General features: G+C 41.7%; 2 long non-coding RNA genes across 2 annotated transcripts in view; one reads left to right on the forward strand and one right to left on the reverse strand.

Annotated features, from left to right (window-relative positions):
- Positions 1 to 4,422, forward strand: part of LOC141518644 (uncharacterized) — a 5,916-nt gene extending 1,494 nt beyond the window's left edge. The window contains exon 2 of the long non-coding RNA XR_012477244.1: positions 4,068 to 4,422. This is a non-coding gene — a long non-coding RNA (uncharacterized LOC141518644). The remainder of the gene's footprint in view (positions 1 to 4,067) is intronic.
- LOC141518645 (uncharacterized) overlaps positions 1 to 12,865 on the reverse strand; it is a 27,453-nt gene extending 14,588 nt beyond the window's left edge. The window contains exon 1 of the long non-coding RNA XR_012477247.1: positions 12,575 to 12,865. This is a non-coding gene — a long non-coding RNA (uncharacterized LOC141518645). The remainder of the gene's footprint in view (positions 1 to 12,574) is intronic.
- Positions 12,866 to 12,952: the final 87 nt, after the last annotated feature.

Here is a 12,952-nt window from a genome sequence, read left to right on the forward strand (position 1 = left end):
GCCTCAGTCTGAGTGGGGCTGACCTATGTTGGTAGAGGGAATTTCATTATCTGGGAGTTTTCTGTACTAAAGGGATCATAGGTCAAGTCCCAATCCCTTACAATTCACAAAAGGAATGATTTAGATTTATTACCATTTTACTGATAAGGAAACTGAGGAGGAGTTAAGAGACTTAAGTGTTCAACCACAGAGCAAATAAATGCTCATTAGACACAGAATATGAACCCAGGTTTTCCTATTATCACATCCAAAGTTCACTGGTGTGTTGTTGATCCGTCTCATTTTAATTGTGTCTTGACTCCCCATGACCTCATAGGGAGTTTTCATGGCTTAGAGATCTTGGAGAGAATTTTAGAGATAAGGAAACAGAAGCAGATAGAGTAAAGTGACTTGCCCAGGGTCACACAGCTAGTAAGAGTCTGGGGTTGGCATCTTCCTGATTCTCAAGCCTGGTATTCGATCCGGTATGGCATAAGCTGCCACTGGGCAAAGCCACTTGTCCACTTAAACAGACATCTTATATGTGCCAATGGCTGTGTCAAGCCCTGGGGACCCAAAAAAGGCAAAAGACAACCCCTACCCTCTGCTCACAGTCTGAGGGAGATATCACCTCAATGCTAGGCAGTGACAAGGGATAAGCAGCAGGAATCTGAAGTCATGCCAAAGGCAAGGCCTAGCTTGGGGAGGTTAGGAAAGGCTTTCTGGAGAAGCTAAGGGTTGAGCCAGGCTTTGATGGAAGCCAGGAGGTAGATTAGGGGAGGAGGAAACGGTGGCATGAAGGAGAGCCAAATCAAGAGGGAGGCGCCAGAGTCACCAAGTGGTGGAGCATGTGGAGAGAAGGAAGATAGGAAGGAACGTGCAAAGGGAGGAAAGGCCCAGGCTGCCCAAGGCGTGAAAAGTCAAATTGGGCCTTCCAGTTGATACTGGAGAGGAGAGGGTGCCATTGGAGTTTGTGGAATAGGCAATGTCACAGTCACTTTGGGGGCTGGGAGGGGGAAAAGTAGACAGAATCCCACCACCACCCCAGTGGCTATTGCCATAGTCCAGGTGTGAGGTGGTGAGGGTCTGCATAGGATGGGGGGGACAGAAAAGGGTGCATAGGCAAGAAATGTTATATAGGAAAACTTAATAGACCTTCAAAACAGATTGGTAATAGGGAGGAAAAGGTGAGGGTAACACCAGTCAGCCAGGAGCTTCAGGGGACAGAGTGCTCCAATCTGAAAGACCTGAATTCAAATTTAGCCTCAAATACTAGCTGTGTGAGCTTGGGTAAGTCATTTAATCACTGCCTTGGTCTCCCCAATTATAAAATGGCGATAATAAAAAGCATTGACATCCCCATAGTTGTCAAATGAGAAGATATTTGTAAAGAATTTTATCATAGGACCTGGACAACGCAGCTTTATAAAAGTGGTCATTTTTATTATTATTTATTGTTATTATTGTAGCTACCTAAGTTGCAAAGGTGATCGACAAAGAAGTTGGTGCTGCCCTACAGACAGACTAGGGAAGGTTGGGAGATGGGAGAGGATAAGGAACAAAAAGAACAGGACTCAAAAGATGGAATCTACCACACCCAGAGGAATCATCTTAGTCCTGGAGAGAATTCAATTCTCCCATCCTTACCTAGGTGTGATTTCTCATGGACATTTCATGACTGGGGAGGCAGAGCATCCCAGTCTGGGATAGTCCCATGAGAGGACTCACAGGGTGAGAGGGGCCTGGAGAACTGAAGAATATCAGGTTAACCCCATCATTGGCATATCCAGAAGAAATGTGAACTAGAAATGGGGTCACAGAACTGGGACAAAAGCTAGGGCAGGGAGTGGGGTAGGAAAGAGATAGCAGATGTTCCTGAATGGTGACCTTGAACCAGGAAATCACTTTTTACACTGCATCTATTCAGGGAAGAAAGATGGAATAAGGAAAGACCCATGACAATGTCAGTCTTAATGAATGATAGACATGGGGTAGGACCTCTCCAGGCAGTTCATTAAAGAGAGGAGAGTGTGCTAGGTTCAAATACCAGTTATGCTCTTTATAACGTGTATGACTTTGGATAAATCCCTATATCTCAGTTTCCTCATTTGAAAAAGGAGAAGGTTAGTTGGACTCAATGATCTCTAAGGTCCCTTTGATCTCTGAGGCCGTGAACCAAGAGATGGAAAGATTCTACCTAGTGATAGAGTGAGGAATCCAACAACACATTTCCATAATAACTTTCTGGTTTCTAAAGCACTTTCCTGACAACAACCCCATGAGATAAGTCATGTAAGTCCCAACAATCCCCTCTGCACAATAAGGAAATTCAGGATCAGAGAGAACCAAGGACTTGTATAACTAGATGATCAGATGAGATTCAGTTTGGAATTCCCCTGGTTCCAGGGTTCTTTTACCTATGCCACACAGCCTCTCCAAGATGAAGTTTCCAAAGGGGAAATGTTGGGACTCAAAAAAGCGGGCTTACAGTTTAGAATGTGTGTCCTTCAGTTCTGAAGAAGATCACGACATCAGGGAGCCGGTGCCATGACAAGCATGGGAAATGAATTTGAGTGAGGGGAGATGTGCTAAGTCACCAGTCTCAGTTTCTCTTCCAAAGTCATCTGGGTCCAGTGGCCAGATAGGAATCAGGACACCAGGAGATGGCTCTGGATACGAGGCAGTCGGGGTTAAGTGACTTGCCCAGTGTCACACAGCTAGTAAATGGCAAGTGTCTAGACCAGATTTGAACTCCTGTTCTCCTGACTCCAAGGCCAGTTCTCTCTCCACTGCACCACCTAGCTGCTTAGAATTTAGAATAGTGGAAATAGCAATGAATTGAGAATCAGAAGACCTAAGTTCAAATCCTAGTTCTGATATTTACTGCCTTATCACTGGCATACTTAATCGGTAGTACTAGACTTGGGAGTCAGAAAGATCTGAGTTCCAATCTGCCCTCTGCCACTTAGTGACTGTGTGAACTCTGGGAAAGATCACACAAACCTCTCTGTTCCTCATTTTACTCATCCTTAAAATCGAGCTAATAGAAGCAGAGAGATCATGAAGATCAAATGTACAAATTGCTTTGCCATCCTTAAGGCTGTTGTGAGTTCAGCTTCCTCACCGGCAAACAGAAGTGCTTAGACTGAACAAATGACCCCAAAGATAGGTCACTGTTATAGGCTGCAGAGGTTGTCTTGTTTACACTTGGTGCCCGGAGACCTGAGGCAAAGGGGTCACTGCATTTTCCAGGGGCCCTTTTCCCAGTGTCGTTCAGTCTGTTTCACCAAGGCAGAAAGGGAGATCGAGACCCTTAGTAATCATAAGAATTAGACAACTGGATGGTGCTCCCCTTGCCTTGTTCTCTCACTGAACACGCTACAAGGGAAATGGGCAGGTAGGTGGCACAGTGGATAGAGTACTGACCCTGGAGTCAGGAGGACCTGAGTTTGAATCTGGCCTCCGATATTTAATAATTGCCTAGCTGGGTGACCATGGGCAAGTCACTTAATTCCATCGTCTTAAATAAATATATTTTTTAAAAAGATACAAGGAGAAGGAAGCCATTTTAAGCTCTATAGCTCAGCTGAATGAAACCTCAGTGATCTTTGGTCCGACTTGTACTGGAATAAGAACTGCCCCCCTGACTGATAACGTCTCCTACTTCCTAGGGCAGTTCATCTCTCCTTTTGGACAACTCAATTGATATGAATTTGTCCTTCCCTTAAACCAAAATTCACATCTTTGTGACTTATATCCACTCTCTGGGGTCAAGCAGAACAAAACTGGTCCCTCCTGCGTTTGCCCTTCACATACTTGAATGCAGCCATTATGTTCCTTTGATTGATCCTCATTTGGCATAACCCAAGTTCCTCCAGCTCACTGACATTCTGCATTATCACTGTCCTTCCCAAAACATGGTACTTTGGCCCAACCACAGTTCTCTGGGCAGTTCTCACCAAGACAAGATTCAGCAGCCCTCCCTCCTCCCTAAGCACATCCATGCTCAGATGGTCTCATGGGCATTTCAGCTGTAACACTAAAAACCACCTAACTTCTGGCTTTTTTGGTTTTTTCTCCATGTTTAGAACTTGAAGCAGGACTTTTCACTTACTCAGAACAACTCGGTGGATGTCACCAGTTACCCAAGACTTCCAAAAACATGGAGGCGAAATTTAACCCATTAAACTAAACAAAGCTCCCAATGCTGCATGGCCTGTCTCCCCCCACACACACACTCCATATTGGGGAAACAGTATTGACACTTCTGACCTGGGGCAAAGAAACAGAGATGAAGGGAAAGGCAGCAGCAGCTTTGTCTGAGGCAGAAAATTAAAAAGCTCCTGGTGTAGAGGAACGAGACATTGGGACAGTGAGTGAAGACAACGAGGTCAGCCTTCCAACACAGAGAAGAAGGCATTAAAATACACCTTCCTCCAGACAGCTTCGATTGATCCTTGTAGCTCATTTGAGACTCCACCATCACTTTCTAGGTGGGGTTCAGTGAGGCACTTGTATAATTACATTGTGTGTGGAGGGGGGCAGCGTAGAACAAATTCATGATGGTCTTTTGAAAACAGCTTTTCTCATGACAGGAGATGGGATGATCTGGGGGATAGAGAAGTTTTGATTAGGAAAGAAAGAAAACCAGATTTACATGGTATGCACTCTCACCCCTGGTCAAGCAGAGGCAGCAAGCACAAATTTTGTCTTTTTTTCCCTAACATCTGGCACATTCTCTGATGAATGTTGGAGTTCCTTCCAATAACCTGGACCACGCATATCCTTCCCATACCTACCTGCCATGTAGCCTTTTTACATGACCTTTATTAAAGTTTTTGTAAAGAAATGGGGTTAAGAGGCTTGCCCAAGGTCACACAGATAGGTAATAGATATGAACTCAGGTCCTCCTTAATTCCAGGATTGGTCCTCTATCCACTTTCCCTCCATTTCCTTTCAAAAGTTGGCTACATGGGGTTCACCCAGTAGGATGAAGGCCTTCCTGGCTTTCTCCTAACATCTTCAGGGCATCGTTCCAGTATTCCAGGTGTACAACTTGTCAAGCCTCAACCATACCACCTGAACCAAGCCCAACTTTCTTTGGTTCTTGCCATTCTTGCATGACATCGTGGTCTTCTACTCTTCTTCAGAGTTCCTCCTTAGGTATTACACAGCCTGCTCTCTCCTGCCCTGTCTTTATCATCCTGGGAGGGACACTCACCCTGAGCTCTTCGGAGGCAGTGGTGCTTGTTAACTCACTCCCAAGTAGTGGCACCTGGAGAATGTTATCATGGGCAGGGTGGACCTTGGCTTTCATAGGAAGCTTGGGGTCAGTAAAAGAGCTTTGCCATTGTCCAAAGGTGCAGCTTGCTCTCCCAGTTCTTGTCCATTCTATGTTCGTCTCCAGATATGTTCCCAGATAAACCAGACTGTTAGATACATTCTATAGGGATCTGTGAGTTGAAATCCAGGAAATCCTCATCAGAGGTGGAGCCTGGATCAGCCTAGAACTCCTCTTGATTGGGGAAAAGGAGAATGTGGCCTAGACAAGTGACTGGTCAAATGCCCTAATCCTGCCTAGCCCCTTCTCTCTCCTCTGGACTTTCCATCTCCAGAAACTATGGTGATGGAAACCTCTCTGACAGTGATGCCAATAAATGATTATGAAACCGGACCCCTCCTTAAAACCTTTTGAACTCCCTCCACATCCCAGAATTAACATATTAGATGGAGCTGACACAAGGAGAAGTGCAAACATCTTGGGATGAAGTTATTAGTCTCCCTCACCCCCCTCCACAGTTGATCCTTATGAGTGGAATAAAGTCTGAGATTTCTTCAGTAGAATATTATAGATTGTAAAATAGTGAACTATGTGCCCCTCTTCCCCTGACAAAGAACTTCTGGGATATTGGTGAAGAGTCAACTGACCCCACCTTATCTGTTGAAGTCTGGATGTCCATTCAATTCCTGGGGCTGAAAGGATATTCTGGTTTCAGTTTGAATTGTGTGTTCTTTTCTTTAGATTAATTTATGCATCTAGATTGTGAAGACCACATTCCTCATCAATGAGGGTGGGTCAGTGTGTGTGTGTGTGGGGGGGGAATAGCATTAGGATAAATGTGATTCTTGGGTCTTTTGCTTTTGCCTCAATCTCTGTAATTGATTGGGGTCTGTTCCTCAAGAAACAAATAAAATTTTCTCTTCATACCTTGGGAGATCTCCGAAATTTATTTAAGTGGCATTTGTCCCACACACTTAGCAGCCATTTTTGGCCATCTGATCCAATTCCTGTGCTTCCTGTGATGCAATCAAGGCTGCATTCTGTTTCTCCAGAGAATCTCTTTTCTTGGGCTGATTTCACTCATTCCTTTAACAAGCATTAAGGCCTACAGTGGGTCAGGCACTATCACACACTACCCTCAAAAAGCTTACATGCTACTTGGGAAGTTAATATGTCTATCTCTACATGAATACAAAATATCAGGTAGCTGGGTAGAGCAGCAGATAAAACACCAGACTTGGGCTCGAAGAGATGTGAGATCATGTCACATATCAAAGATGTAACCAGCTGGGTGATTCTGGGCAAGTCACTTAGCCTATCTTAATCTCAGATTCTTCATCTTCAAGGATGATAGAGTCTAATTGTTGTGAGGAGCAAAGGAGGTAAGAGGCAGAAGGTGCTATGCAGACCTCAAAATATCAGATCCATGATAGCTAAATATGCAAAATAGCCAGATATTTCCAGGAGGAGAAGAACAATGGCAACTGGGGTCACTGGGAAGGTCTTATGATGGGAAGTGGGGAATGGGGGATGTACTTGAGCTGAGTGTTGACAAGAGCTAAGCATTATGACAAGTGGAGATGAATTATTGCTTTCTGGGATGACCAATAAGACCAGTTATGCAAAGGCAGTGACAGCTGGCCACAATGCTCATTGGTTACTTTAAAACCATGAATGAGGGGTGGCTAGGTGGCACAGTGGATAGAGCACCGGCCCTGGAGTCAGGAGTACCTGAGTTCAAATCCGGTCTCAGACACTTAATAATTGGCTACCTGTGTGGCCTTGGGCAAGCCACTTAACCCCATTTGCCTTGCAAAAATGAAAAAAAAACATGAATGAAAATAACCAGAAAAATACATATTAGAGGAAACTCTTAAGTATCCACCCAGTGTTAGCCAAAATGCTGAAAACCAACAGCCATACTAATTCACTCGCAGCAAAGATGGGAACGGATTCAGCCACCCTGGAAACGATTATTCAAAAAAGTTATCCAACTGTTCATTTCACTTGGTCCTGAGATCCCACAACTGTGAGTCTATCTCAAGGAGCTCAATAGCAGCTTGAAGAAATCCCTAAGTACCCAAAGAGCATTTCGGTTTTGTAGAAAATAGCTTTATTGCAAAATATCAACATGGAGAAGCACAATAAAGAAGCCTGAAAAAATCATTACAATTGCATCACGATCCTCGTCCAGGCTACAATCATTTATGTCTCTCATCCAGACTTTTGACTTTTCTGGTAGCATATGTGGGTTTTAGTTTCCAAAATGATGACCTCTAAAATGTAAAAGGAGAAGAAACAAAGGAAAGCTAAAATGATAGACATGCCAGCTTTCTAACACAAGTGGATTCTTCTATAAGAACAGCTCACAGAAATGGGAGCTCTGGTTCTGTCTAGCAGCTGCTACTTCAGGACAAAAATGTGAAAACAATCATCAGAAGGCAATAGACAGCAAATAATGAAATCAGTGAAAATGCTGGCTGCGGAGAGTGAGTGATAGCCAGCATTCTTGGCCAAGAAACTGATGCCTGCAAATTATAAGGATGCTATGAAGAAAAGATCAGAACTGTCCTCTGGAGAGGCAAGGAAGCACAATTATGTCATCATTGTGAAAAATAAATAAATTCAGTTGACTTCAATATGCATTTTTGTTGGATTATCCCAAAGCAGTAATGAAAAAGAAGAAAAAAAGCATCTTCAAAGAAATGACACAAATGAAGAACCACGAGGAACAATCCCTCTTAAAATAAGAGAATAAACCAATTGAACTCAACTGTCATGCTAGTTTATTTCAAGAGCAGAGTTCAGAAAAATGTTGAAATCCTTCCATAATATGAGACAGCGATTGTTACTTCTATCCCTTCAGGACACAAACCTTCATACCTTCTACTCTGATATTCTCTGTCTTTCCATGTCTCTCTAGAAGACTTATCTAAGAATGCTGAAAGAGCATTCAGTCTGTGGATGCCCTTGCAACCAACCAACCAACCAACCAACCAACTGGGACTGTCCCCCGTGATAGTTTATCTTGCTTTGTGACTACTTTATTTTCCGGGATAATTATAGCCTTGTTTTTCTCATAAAATTAATGTAAATGTTTTAGAGATCCATGGATTTAAAAATGAACACAAGAAACTAAATGTCCTTATTAGGATTAGACTTTAGAGAAGAGATGTTTATCTTCAGTTATCAATTAGTGACTCAAAAAACAAGAGCTTTTTTTTTAGTGCTTCCAGTCTACTTGGGCCTAGGGATACAAAGTCAGACATGAAACATATCCTGCCCTCACGGAGCTTGCATTCCACCAATATATCTTGAACCCTGGGCTCTGGAATTCTCAGATATACTCAATGTTAAATATAGCAAGTAGAGAACCTTTGGGCTATGATCTGAGGGATTCTTAAAGTTCCTCTAAATAAAATGACTTCCTACCAGCTTTTAAATTTGTTTCTTTCTATTGTCTGATGACCTTCTTTCTCCTTTACTGTTGGGCCCATTTTCTCATCTGACCCCATTTTCACCAGTGCCAGACCTCTATGACTATGGGCTTAACCAAGGTATTTCTTGCTCTGAAAATTCAAACTCCAAAATTCTAGTACAAATGAGGCTACTAGAGACTTGGTGTTTCATAGGCTAACATTTGCAGGCAACGGCCTATTTTGGGGGTCTCTAACACCACCCTTCTTGTCAGTTTAAAGATGATTTAGGTTTCCAAGAACTCTTGTGACCTGTCCTACTTTAAAATAACTTTTGTGAATACAGGGATGCTGTCTTATTGTGCCTTTGTCCTTTTGGACTTTAAAATAGTAATAATTCATTGTACTTTCTCTGACGGGCAGTAAGTGGGTTCAGTGGTGCTTGGCCAAAATTTTTATTGATTTTAGTCAATGACAGTAAATCATTTTTCTACCTGAGCTCTTTTAACTCAATTCAATTTAGCAAGTTTTTATTAAACATGGATGGCATAGGGGCGGCTAGGTGACGTAGTGGATAAAGCACCAGCCTTGGAGTCAGGAGTACCTGGGTTCAAATCTGGTCTCAGACACTTGATAATTGCCTAGCTGTGTGGCCTTGGGCAAGCCACTTAACCCCATTGCCTTGCAAAAATCCTAAAAAAAAACATGGCTGGCATTCCAAGTTTTGTCCCAGACCTCAAGGACCTTAGATTCTACTGGAATACAAGGAATACATGAATGATTTTTAATGAAATAGAGCCAATGTAGAACTTTCTATAGAGGTCAGAACTGACTAGAGACTGAATCAGAGAAGTGAAGAGATCATTTATCATTATGATTTAACTATGAGTTGTCATCATGGGGGGAAAAAGAGAAATGAATGCATTGTTAATGCAAAATTAATGCAAGTTAATGCAAGCAAATAGCATGACTATATAGTCAAGATGTGATGAGCATTCCTTGTGTTCTGACAGTCATAAGACACTCATTCAACTCATTCAACAACCACCATTAATAACCTACTAGGTGAGAGGTACAGTGCTAAGTGCTAAGGGCCAAAAGATGGTTCCTGCCCTCAGTGAGCTTACAGTTGTAAGGATTAAACAAGACAAGATAAATATAAAATAGATTGGAGATAATCTCAGGGGAGAACACCAGCATTTGGGAAGGGGGTGGTTGGTAAAGACTTCTTGAAGCAGGTGGGATTTTAACTAGAATTTGAAGGAAGTCAGGACACAGGTAATGAGAGAATTTTGGTTCTTTCTGTAGCAATACACATTTATATTGATGGGACTTAAGGAAGCTAGAATTAATAAACCACTACTGATTAAGATGATTGTTTTGGAAATCACATGGGGAATAGTCAAGGAAGTTCTAGAACTATTAACATCCTCTAGTCCAGTGAGCCAGCACTAATGCCCTAAGGATGTTATTTACAAAATTTAAAAATTCTTTCTGTAGAAAACTTATTCACAGAAACATTATTTGTAACAGCAAAAATGTAGACATTATATTTGCATTGATTAGTAAAGGCTGACTATGCTGTGGTATGGAAATGGAAATGAAATGGAATATTATCGTAGGAAAAGATGAGTGTGAAGCATTCAGAGAGATGTGGGGAGCTCATATAAAGTGATTCAGGATAAAGACTGTACTGCCAAGGAAGATTTTGGAAGGCAAATAAAAATGACCCTAAGGGGCAGCTAGGTGGTGCAGTGGATAGAGCACTGGCCTTGGAGTCAGGAGGACCTGAGGTCAAATCCAGCCTCAAACACTTAATAATCACCTAGCTGTGTGACCTTGATCAAGTCACTTAACCTCATTTGCCTTCCAAAATCCTAAAAAAAATGACCCTAAAGGGAAGCAAGGTGCAGGGGTATGACAATGGATGTGGAATTTGGTCTTAGCTTGTAAAAGAATGCATGGCCTTCCCTCTTATGTGGTGACCTATCCATTCACTCTCACCCTCTTTGTATTGACTTTAGCAGTTTTCAGGGAATATGCTTCATTCATTTTCAGTTTTTGTTATGTTTGTCAGTCATGCTCAAACAAAACATGTTCTTCATTAACTAATAGTGTCACATTAAAAATTTTTACCAAGTAGCATAAGCACAATATATCACTATATGAGATGACAGATGCCCCCATTTATTCATTTATTAACTTCATTAATCAAATATCAACCTCATCAGAGAGGCTGCTGTGCTCTATGAGCTAGGCAGAATTGAAGTAGCTCAAAGGAAATGTGACATACATAAGTTTAGTGTACCTGCTCTGGGTCTTAAATCTATGCCCAACCTGTGGTAGAGCATTCTGAGCCCATATTGATCTGATCAGCTACAATGGAACCCACTGCAACTCGTTTCTAGCCTAATGATGTTATTTTGGTCTTCTTCAATATAATGAAGGGCAAGAACAATTAACCAAATGCCTACTGTGTATGAGCCCCATCCTGTGGGCACCTAGGGATTGGAATAATACAGTAAGTGTTGGATTGAAATACAAGAGATCTGCATTAGATTCTTTGTTCTGTCACCTATGAATAGGGGGACCTTGCCCACCAGTTTCTTCACCTCTCTAAACCTTAATTTTATCCTTTGTAAAATGAAGGAGTTAGAGAGAATATCTCCAAGATTCCTTCCATCTTTGTAATTACAATTCTTCATCTGGAGGATCCTCCCCATCCAGCATGGATGAAAGAGAGCAATCCAGAACCTTGCCATCACAATAGGCAATGTTCCACAATGAGGGCATCAGAACTAGGTTTTCTTTTTTCTTCATTAACAAGGAAGTGTTTCATTGGGGTCAGCAATGAAGTTACATCAAAATTGACTGTGATGGCAAATCAAAAATAAGTAATTAATTGAATTAATTGAAATTAATTCAATTAATTGAAAGAAATGAAATATTATAGAGATAGACAATCAAAGTAAGGCCCTCAAGGAGAACCAAAGGACTTTTAACGCAGAGCTACAGTGTGGCCCAAGGGATTGTTAGCTTTCTTCAGCCCAACTGGTTCTCCATCCATTATGAAACACTGCCTCTCACTGTATGATAGAACTTTCCCTATAAGGCAAGTTTGTTTATTGGCAACATTTGCTAACTGCAACACAGTTGAGAAACAGTAAAGGAATTAAAAAAAAAAGCCCCCAGAAGATATGGCAAAGTTCATGCATTATACAGTAAGTTCATGCACTTCCCTCATAGCAGAGCCCCTCAGGCCCTCACTGAGTGTTTGGCTTTTCCAGTTCATAAGAGAAGCTGCAACTACTATAACTCAAAGGAATTAATCATTTCTCCATGAATCGTTAATATTATCAAGAGTTTCCTCACAACTTTTTCCCATGATTCTTTCTCTCCTTAATGGTGATGTCTTTCTTCCAAAATTGTTTCCAATTTATCATATATGCATGCATGTATGTATGTATATATGTCTGTGTGTATCTTATTTATACATAGCTGCTTATTGGCTCTCTCACCAGACAGGTAGCTACTTGAGGGCAGAGACATTTTTGAAGAAGAAAAACAGAGAAAGAGGGAAAAAGAGGAGGAGAATCAGAATCAAATAACCTGTGGCAGAATCAAAGACTTGTGGCAACACAACTCAGCAACCCCAATGGTCATCATTTATGAGAGCATAATACCCACCAGATGGCTCATCCTAAATGACCTGAGAATATGAAAGAAAGGCTAAATTGTTTTTATGTGTCCTTGTTGAAAATGGCAGGGAAGCATGCCATGAATGTTAAAAAGATCTCATTCTTGGCATGGACATTTTCTTTGAAGATATCATTAACTTTTCATTTTCCCTTATCCACCATAAACAATAAAATAAATTGCCAAATCTTATCAATTCTACCTTCATAGCATGTCTTCTTCTCTCCATTCACAGTCACCACCTTCATTCTGACCCTTATCACTTCTTTCTTGAATTCAGTATTGCAATGATCTCCTAATTGTTCTCCCTGACTCTGGTCTTTCCTCTCTCCTCTTCATAATCACAACCACAGATGTGGCCATGTCACTACCTTCCCTACTGTCGCTTCAATGGTTCTACATTGCGTCTTTGATAAAAGGTCCACTACCCTTTGGCATTTAAAATACCATCTGATACCAAACTATTTTTTCCTCTCCCAAATCACTCCCTGTCAAAAACTCATCTTCTAGCTAAATTTATGACCTCACTTCTCCTCATATCCAACATTCCATCTCCTACCTTCATTCCTTTGCCTATACT

The sequence above is a fragment of the Macrotis lagotis genome, chromosome 3 (genome assembly GCF_037893015.1).
Source record: "Macrotis lagotis isolate mMagLag1 chromosome 3, bilby.v1.9.chrom.fasta, whole genome shotgun sequence".
In the NCBI taxonomy this organism is placed as follows: Eukaryota; Metazoa; Chordata; class Mammalia; order Peramelemorphia; family Peramelidae; genus Macrotis; species Macrotis lagotis.